This window comes from Python bivittatus, unplaced genomic scaffold (assembly GCF_059951505.1).
Source record: "Python bivittatus isolate LINGU-HERP-01145 unplaced genomic scaffold, Pbiv_v1 ctg000610_np1212, whole genome shotgun sequence".
Taxonomy (NCBI): Eukaryota; Metazoa; Chordata; class Lepidosauria; order Squamata; family Pythonidae; genus Python; species Python bivittatus.
In genome coordinates this window covers 15,391,918-15,401,757 of record NW_028277088.1, presented here as the reverse complement: position 1 = coordinate 15,401,757, position 9,840 = coordinate 15,391,918, and positions in this window count along the sequence as shown.

Genomic DNA, 9,840 nt, shown 5'->3' with positions numbered 1-9,840 from the left:
TATGCTACTTATACCAGTTACTGTTACTTATCTGGAATTGGTGGGCAAGAAGTCCATTAGATGGGAAGTACTGAAGATCCTTGTCTGCCTTTGTTGAACTTGTACTTGCTACTAATGTGCAGAAAATATTTGGTCACATGGTTATTTGTGAACAACAAAACATCTAAATGCATGTTGAAATGAAATTAAAAGCACATGCTGTAGAGAACAAAAATTAATATAAATACATTCCATATTCTTGAGCTGTATATTAAAGCCAACTTTTGTCTGCTTCCTCTAAATACATAATATTCCACACCCATTTTTAAAAATTAGATTCAGTTTTGGTCCTTGCTCACTCTTTACAGGAAAGTCATGAGCTGGGTTATGGTGTATATAGATGTGTGATTAGTCTCAGAGCAATGAGAGTTTTAACTAAACCTTAACTAGTTCAGATCTGTACCTTAAAAATATGTATTTCTCTATCAGCAAAAGAAGTACTTAACTGAGCGTGTGTGTGTGTATTTCATGGCAGAAACTGGTATAATACATGTGATAGGAAACTGGACCAACCCAAGCACCTTGACTTAACTGAAGATGATGAGAGTTGTAGTCCAACACGCCTGAGGGATTCTGGGGAAAGCTGCAGGATATGTCACATTCACACATTACGTAACACACAAAACCTTCAGTCTATAGAGAAAAGACTTCTGCAGTATGTAACTATGGGGAGAGTGCTTGAAGTAATAAACCTTTTCATGGGGTTAATTGTGAAAGAGGTTGTTCAGTCTTTGCCTGAACGCAGGGATGCACCGACACACTTCCACTGCTCCCTGAGAATTCACAAGGACCATTTTTCCAGTGCAGGAAAAAAACAACTTCACAGGATTAAAAAGCAGTCAGCCTAGGAATCCTGCCTGATCCTTACCATTTTCTTTTTTAACTCCAGAACCATTTTTCATTTCCATCCCTGGGCTGAGGTTCTTGGTCCTACTTGTTTCAATATTCCCTCATATGGCTTTGCTTAAGCAATAAAATAGCGTGCATGTCTGTCTCACTCTGAGCAATGGGAGGCTGAGAAAAGGGGAACAAATGTTTGAGATGTTTGCAAAGGTATTGTCATGAGTTACTCTCTGGCTTGGAGGCAAATTTCTATTCATACATTCTGGGATCTGTTAAATTTCTCTGCGGCGACACTCCTGTAAACTTTCCAGCCTATCCTCTGGTTTTACCTTTTCTTCTCTACTCATACTATTTTTAAAGAGATGACATTGCTGGGGCTGGGGAGAGGTTTTTTTTAAAAAAAAATCTCCAAGCAGGACTAAGTGACATCTATAAAAAAGACTCCATTTTTATATTCTGAGCTGCCTGCTGGTACACTGATTCTCTTGTCACCCCTTTGGGCCTTTTCTCACTGCTTCAAATGAACCAACTTTGACTTGGTAGCAAACCCCCTTGGCAAGAAATTGACTGTCTCCACTACTGATCCCTGTCATGCTTCTTTTGTATCTGTCCTAACTCAGGGCCAAATGGAGTGCATCTGTGCTACCACTGATTCTTTAATTGGTAAATGACATCCAGCCTTTCTCAACCAGGTGATCACCAACTGTGCTGGAACTAAACTCCCTTAGTTTCCAGCCAACATGTCTCATGGGAATTGTAATCCCAGCACATCAGATGGCTTCTGGGTTGGAGAAAGTTGGTCTACATTATTAATATGGATCACAAACCAGCAGGGGGAGCTACACTCATGCTACTCTGAGCATGTTTCTTCACTGAGCATGGTACCATAGTTCTCCATGCAGTACCACATAATGCCTCCAGTTCTTTGTATATATTTCTAAACTGCTTGATTTGCCTGTTTTTACTACATGAATAGATACAATGGTTAGTGTTATGTACAAATCAGTGGTATGGCTTGTTAAACAAATCATGATTAAAACATCTTGGCTCAGCATGTGCTTGAATGGACCTTCAGAATAGCTAGTTCTGAATGAGAAATATTTTGCTGAAATGAAATTTTAAGGACGATTTTTCCTTTCATTGTTCATCCCAGCCTTCTCAAACACAGCACTCTCCAGATCTTTTGGAGTACAACTTCTAGTCCCAGCCTGTATGTTTGGCAATCAGGAAATTAAAGTTATAGCCCAAAACTCTTGGAGAGCAGTTCATTAAGGAAGGTTTGCCACTCTCCCACCTTTGGGCTAGGAAGTGCCATTAACCTTTTTTATACCAGTGTCATCTTTGACTGTCATTCTTTTTTCTGCCTTCGAAACCACAAGAAATATTTTCAGTATGTGGCCTACTGAGCACCAGTGTCATTTTTGCTCCACAAGGCTACCACGATCCCTCTGCTTTCTTCGCATAGCCGTGCATCCCCCACCCCCAGTGACTGTGGGCGAAGCTTCTGCAGTTAAGCTCATTCTGCGCAAGTGATAAGGGCCCACTAGCTGCCAACACCATTCCTTTATGGAAAAATATTTTCCTCTCTGATTAGCCCACCATATACCATCAATGTTAGAATACAGCATTTAACTTCCCGGGGGAACATTTATATCCTGGCCAATGACAGGTTTACTTTGTTCTTTGGCCAGCCTTGGCTTAGACTCCAGTGCCTGAGAACACCTGCCACATATTGAATGACCAGGCTCCCTTGGGATGGGTGGGGTATGATGTGGGTGGAGGAGCAGGGGGTCCACAGATCAGCCAATGTGCTTGCAGACACTTCCCGTTGCTGGCTGCTTAACTGGGCCGGCCAGAATGCCTGACTAAAAACCTGTGCCTGAAAAGCAACAAGGGATATTTGTTATTAGTAACAGCATCAACACTGGGAGCTATATTCAGCCAGGGCACAGGGAGGGAGCATAACTCTGTAGAGCGACCATAGCCATCGGACCAATGAGCGAGACGGCTGTAGGGCTGGGGGCTTTCTCATAATGGAGCTGTTAAACCTCAAATGTTCTCCAAGAATGTAAGCTTGTAATTAAGTGCCACCAGATCAAATTATTCTCAGAAACAAGCAGGGCACCTTCATTATGGCTAGAGGATTTGATGTATAATAGAATTCTTCCACATGGGTTGGTCCCCTCCTTTCTCCTGTCTGGTGGAAGAACATCCTGCAATAACCCACTTTAACTTAATGGACTCTCAAATTTGTTGCCACAAGCCTTTTACTAAGGCAAAAAACTATGGCTCATACATTTCCTGGGCTGGATATCTGATTTTGCATGGAGGCAGAAGCAAATGGGCCTCCCTTCTCTTTCTCATGAATAGATTTTATTTTATCCCTATACCACTTTTCCTTATGGATGGACCCCTTGCTATTTATAACAGAAGAAAAAAAACAGTCTTCAATGCAACCATGAACAATAAAGTAAATGATCCCTAAAAACAATAAATACAAAACCTGCAGATTTTTTTTTAAAAATAAAGGCAAATAGAACAGGCAATCTATGAAGGTAGGGTTGGTGGTGTCTAGACACGTACACACACCTGATTCACAGACTCTCCTCTTTCCACTTAGAAGGAGAACTATATGAATGTCCCCTTCAAGCCTTTGGTCCTCCTCACTGCGTACACCCTCGCAAAAGGCCACTAACATACATATCGGCCTGGTACATCTCTGAATGACCCATACTTTTTAAAGCACCCCAAGAAAATGAAATCCCTCATAGCAGCTATTCCCAACAGAGCACCCTAGTCAGAAGTCAAGATGGTGGCCACAACTGCACAATTGCAGCCACCCTTTTCGATTTTATGACTCCCCTCCCTCGCAAACACCCCTGACTCGAAATGTGGGTTCTACAACTTCTAAAATTCCAGTTCTGTGGTTTATTGTTCCCATAAAAATGGAAGGCATTCATCTTGGGAAGGCTGTGTTACTGATTAATTGCTCCACTGCTCAGCCAAATACTGAGAACTTTTATTTACTCAAAATGATCTGATGTTTCTAAACCTTAAACTCTGAGTTTGCACATAAACAACGATCACCCCCACTTAAAATGATTTCTTGTACCCGCAGGGCCTGGAAAAATGTCTTAGCTTATGGTTCTGGTAACCACCACCTGTCAAAATCAAACGCACAGAGCTAATTCTGTGTCAGTAATGTGCCATTACCTCAGAATACCTGAATCTTATTTGAGCGCTGCAAATAGAGAGAAGGGGGCCATATGCTAATCCATATACATTGTCATAACACGTCTAAACATATATGAACATTTATATATGAAATATGTATATTGCTCTCACTACACTGAAGAGGTTTGAAAACAGACAATTTGCCTTTCTGCTGAGGCTGTTGTCTGGATGCTAAATGTTGAGGGGCATCTTCAAGACGCTTCTTAGGATCCTTCACGTTGACTGGATTGGGACCGACCAACCCTTCAAAGGACTTTCACCACATGTCTCCTTCATGCATCTTAGGCAGTTCTAGTTCTGTCTTTCACCATGATGACTCAAAGCCGGTCCTGTGTTTAGCTTTAAGCGCAGCCTAACTAAAAATGGCTACTTCCTCTTCTTGTGTACTCTTGCTGAGGTGAATATCTATCCAGAAGAGACCTTCCTCAGTTGCAGCTTGCTCTTGGAATGTCTCCTCATTCCTTTATTCATGGTTATATAGGATTTAAAGGAATGTAAGAAGGTTGTGGGAGGCTGTCTTTCTGTTGCTTTTATTATTTTAGTGGGTCTTGCTTTGACACACAGTTTTTGCTGCTCAGATTTGGGATTATTCTTATTGTTTCCTTCTTATTAGCTTGCAGATTCTTTTTACCTGCCTACATTTCTTTGGGTGTGTAGGTCAAAAAGGGGTTAACAAAGGCTTGAATGCAAGTAATTGCTTGTGGGCTATCTGAAACCGTAAGTCTCCCAACAGGATGCAATTATACGGAGCAGAATTCGAAAACCCCTATCATCAGGGACATCCGTGACTGAGTGACTGAAGCCCCGCCCTTTTTTAGGGGCATCGCCTCATGATTGGGATATACAACCCAGGGCCCCGCCCCACGCAAAGCTGGCACCACTTCAGGATTGGCACCACCCTTGATTGTCTCTGTAAGTCTTTTGGTAAACTTTGCACCCTGAGTTGATGGACTTCTGAATGTAATGGGCTGGGCCCAGCTTCTACTCCAGAGGAAATGCATCGAAGACAGTTTTGCTGAGTTTCTCCTGGAGCTGCAGGGTGTGTGTATGGGGCGGGGGGGGGTTCCCACTCCCCTCATCCCACCTCCCACTCCCCTCATCCCATCTCCCACTCTTGGAGTTCCCCCCACCCTTCTGAAGCAGAGACCTTCTGCTGTCCTCCTGTTGCTTTCCAGCTCTTCTAAGGCTGCTTTCTCACACTCACTGCAGCCCTTGCTTTGTTTTTATTGCTGACTTGTCCCACCATGAAAGGCAAATGCAGAGAGGGAAGACCAGGCAGGGGGACAAACAGGCTTCTTGCAGTTGGGGGGACAAAACTGGCAGCTGTTTAGAATGGGGCCCAGCTGTATATGAAGTCTAAAATAGCAAGTTCTAGCCCCTTTACTTTTTTCTAATTAAAGCCAACTTAACCAACACGATTCACTGTTGGTGTGCACTTGCACATGTATGGAATGCATTGTGTGTGCAATGCACGTATATGCAGTGCATCCAGCGTGTAAGATGTTGAAGTCCCAGATTTAAATGCTGCTTCGGTTACTGAATTATCTTAGACAAGAAAGCTGCAACCTTAGTCCACAGTCAGAATATAGGTGATGATAATGCTGTTTTAACATACAGGGTTGTTGTGACGATTGCATGTTGCATTTCATGCCAATGAAATGCTCTCCCCCACCCCGGTTTTATTTTTATTAATTAGGTGAAGTGAACAACAACAAAAAAACAATAACAAAGAAAAAGGAAAGAAATATATGTACATACATAAAATAAACTTTACACGAGCAGTGTTTCTCAACCTTGGTGACTTTAAGACCTGTGGACTTCAACTCCCAGATTTCCCAGAAGGCTGGCTAGGGAATTCTGGGTGTTGAAGTCCACACATCTTAAAGTGGTCAACGTTGAAAAACACTGATATAGAGGAACCATTCTTGCTTGAATTCGGTTAGACTTCTGTGAATATATACAGTCAGTTTTTCCACTGCTGTATATTCTCCAATTTTGGTCTTCCAATCTTGTATCATCGGCAAGGTCTTTCTTTTTTAATGTTGTGCCAGATTGATTCTTGCTGCTGTCAGCATATGGCATAATAAATTGTGATGCTTTCATTTATATTCTCTGGGATCATGCCTAATAATACTTTGGTTCTGGTGAAATGCCCTTCATACTTGACAGCCCCACAGAAATACAAATAAATAATATTGATTGATTGATTGATTGATTTGATTTGATTTGCAAGGGCGGGCATCTCATCTAAGCAACTCTGGGCAGCTCACAACAGGTAAAAATCGTCCAATAAAAACAGGTTAAAAACCAATATACAAACATCAAAAACTATCCAGAATCAATTGAAATGATTATATAAACCACCTCAAATCAAAGATCCATATAACTCATCCTAGTCAGTCAATGTTGCTGCCTTTATCCAAAAAATTTTCATTGAAATCTCTTCTGAAAAGGTTGCCAAGAAAACTGCATGGACCAGTCCACTTGGTCACCCGGAGTCCAGCCTGACTCAAAGGACTATACAACAACAGAGCGACAGAAACTCTGTGTCCTCATTGCAGGAATTTGATGACGGTGCCCTGCAGTTGTAGATACTGGTCTGAAATGCAGGTTCCCAGCACAAGAGTGTTTCTTTGTTTGTCTGGATTTAAGAGAGGAAGATGCAAAGGAGAGTCTGCTTGGACATATTTGCCTGTGGCGTGGTGATCCTTGTTTAGAGGACCTTTTGGATTTGGATCAGGATTTTGGAAGAGATGTAAGCAGTGAGGCTGTAATTAAAACCAAAGGAATAGAAAACCATCATAATTGACTGAAAGCACAACACTGCTTGTGCAACAAACCGCTTGCATAAAAGTTGGTGTTTAGCAACTTGTGGCTGGGCACACCCAAAGCAATTAGCTGTTTAGAAGAATGTTTATGTTTGACCTGATTTAGTCCAACCAGGATTTCTTATGGCAGGGATGTTTATGAACAGTTTTCTCTGCCATAAACCTCAGCCCAAACCAAATAGCTGCAGATTAATCCAGTGTGGCTATTCTACTGGCTATTGGGCTATAAAAATTGAATGCACTATGCTACTTTTGAAAATTTTTCACCAGGCAATGTTTTCCAATATTGGTCCCTGGCGTTCTGGTATTCATTCCTCCATTGCTTGGATACCCACAGATTTGACATTTTGAGAACATATTATACGTACCCTTACAAAGTGCAAGCATCTAAGTGGCTGGTTTATCTATCTATCCAATTGCCCAAAATAAAAGGTTTGTTACCTGTCAGTGAGTCTATTTCTGAAGATGGGTCAAGAGCAGTGTTTCTCAACCAATAGCAACTTTTAGATGTCTGGACTTCAACTCCCAGAATTCCCCAGCAAGCATACTGATCTACAGGATCCTATGATGGTAGGACCAGAAATCCACAGCTAGCAGAAGCAGCCCACCTTTCCTGTTTAAACTGACCTTAAGTACTGGATAAGACCTGACAGGCACTTTTGGAAGGGCTGGTCAGCCACTGCTCAGGCAGATGCCTCCTCAGAAACAAGATATCCAGTCTCTTCTGCAATTCAATCTAAAATAGCCATGGCATGGAAGATTGTGTGCCTGCAGCAGCCTAAAGGGGCCAGCAGGAGCTGAGAAGATCCCAACTCTTGACCACATCACTAACCACATCACCAAAGAAGCATGCTGGATTGTGTCCACAGCAACAATTATGTCAAGAGAAGACAGAGAAAATATTTTAAAATACAACACATTAAGTTGCCTCTGTCAGATGAAGAAGGCTACTGGACCATGTTTGTACTGCAGTTAGAGTGATGTGAGGATGGGTCCTACATCCTCCCAAAACCCATGCTGGGTATGAATTCTGGAAGCTCTGGTTTCAAGACACCTCATATTACGGATAAAAGCTCTTTGCAGTAAAAGGACAAACTAGACATCTGTTAAGTATTCTTGAATAAAATATTTACAACTGGAGGAATGGGCTGCACTCCAAAAAGTAGTGGGTTGGGCTGGGATAAATACTGAATATCATTGCATTTGTTTATTTATTTAAAACATTTGTGTACAGTTTCTCATTAAACCAGTGATTTGCAATAAGGTACAATTAAAGTAGTAAATTAAAACAATTGATTAAAATGTACATTAAAAGACATAATAAAATATACAAAATAAAATAAGCAATAAAGCAAACATTTTTACAAACTCTGGATCTAGTTGTGTTAAACAGTTATTGCTCTGTCTCCAACCTTCCCTTTTTAGGGAAGGTTGTTGAGATGGTGGTGGGAAGACAACCACTGAACACTCTAAAGGAAGTGGATTATCTGGAGCCTTTTTAATCAGGATTCAGGCCTTGGTAGGGGAGGGATATAGCATTGGTTGCATTAATAGATTACTTTTGTTGGTATTTAGAAGGGGGCAGTGTGTCCCTTTTGCTCCTATTAGACCTCTTGTCAGCCTTTGATACCATAAATCGTGGTATCCTTCTGGACCACTTACAGGGGGCGGGGATTGAGGTGCTGTGCTTTAATGGTTCTACTCCTTCCTCAGTAGCAGTTCCAGTTGGTGGTTGTAGGGGAAGAGAAGTTTGCTTCTGGCCTCTTATGTATGGAGCACCACAGGGTTCAATCCTCTCCCCATTGCATTTCAGTATCTCCTTGAAGCCACTGGGAGAGATCACCCTTTGGTCCAGAATGCAGTGTCATCATTATGCTGATGACTCTTAACTACACATCACCATCCTGGGCCACACTGACAATGTGGTCAAAGTCTTGTCTCAATGTCTGGAGGCTTTTAAAGTCTAGATGGAAAAAATTGGCTGAAGCTGAATGCAAGTAAGATGGAGTTTTTGTTTCTACCTCAAAGTTCTCTGCTGCCTTTGGTCTCAGAGGGTCGGTACTTCCTCTGAAACAGTGGATTCATGATTTGGTGGTCCTTCTGGACTCACAGCTACTGCTGGATTGTCAGTTGGAGGCTTGGCCAGGGAGCCTTTGCCCAACTCCATCTAGTTATGGAGCAGGAGAACCTAAGAACAGTAACTCATGTTCTCATCCCTACCCAGTTGAACTATTGCAATGCACTCTTCAGAAACTGCAATTGGTACAAAATATAGTGGCTCACGTGTTAATTGATATTAGGACACCACGACCATACTGTGCAGCAAGCCCTCCATTGGCTACCAGTGGGTTTCTATGTATCATGTAAAGTGCTGGTTTTAATCTATAAATGGCTTGGTGCCAGAGACAACCTTAGGATACAAGTACGAATACTGTATGTGGAAGTAGGCTTTTCAGTTAAAACCAGCACTTTGAGGTTGGGAATGGAAATGAGCAAGAAGCCAGTGAAAATAACAAAGAACTAGAGTGATACGTTCATATTGCCCAGTTCTGATCAATAGTATTGCTCCAGCATTTTGGATGGACTGAACTTTCTGAAATACGTTCAAGGGGTATTACTACATAGCACATTGCAGTAATCTAAACAAGAACTTACCAGGGCATAGCTTTTCACCCAAGCTTATCTTTGTCCAATTTTATTTGATTCCATGTTCAGTTAAAATTAAATAGTGTTAATATTTCTCTTTAGTCATGTATTTGATAAAGTGCTTCCTATTGCAATTTTACAAATGACAATTTGATTATAACTTGGCAGATCTTTAGAAGCCACATGCCACCCTGCAGCCTCAAGATGTGCATCTTTGCGATGATCCCATGGGTCTGAAGCATCGAGGAGC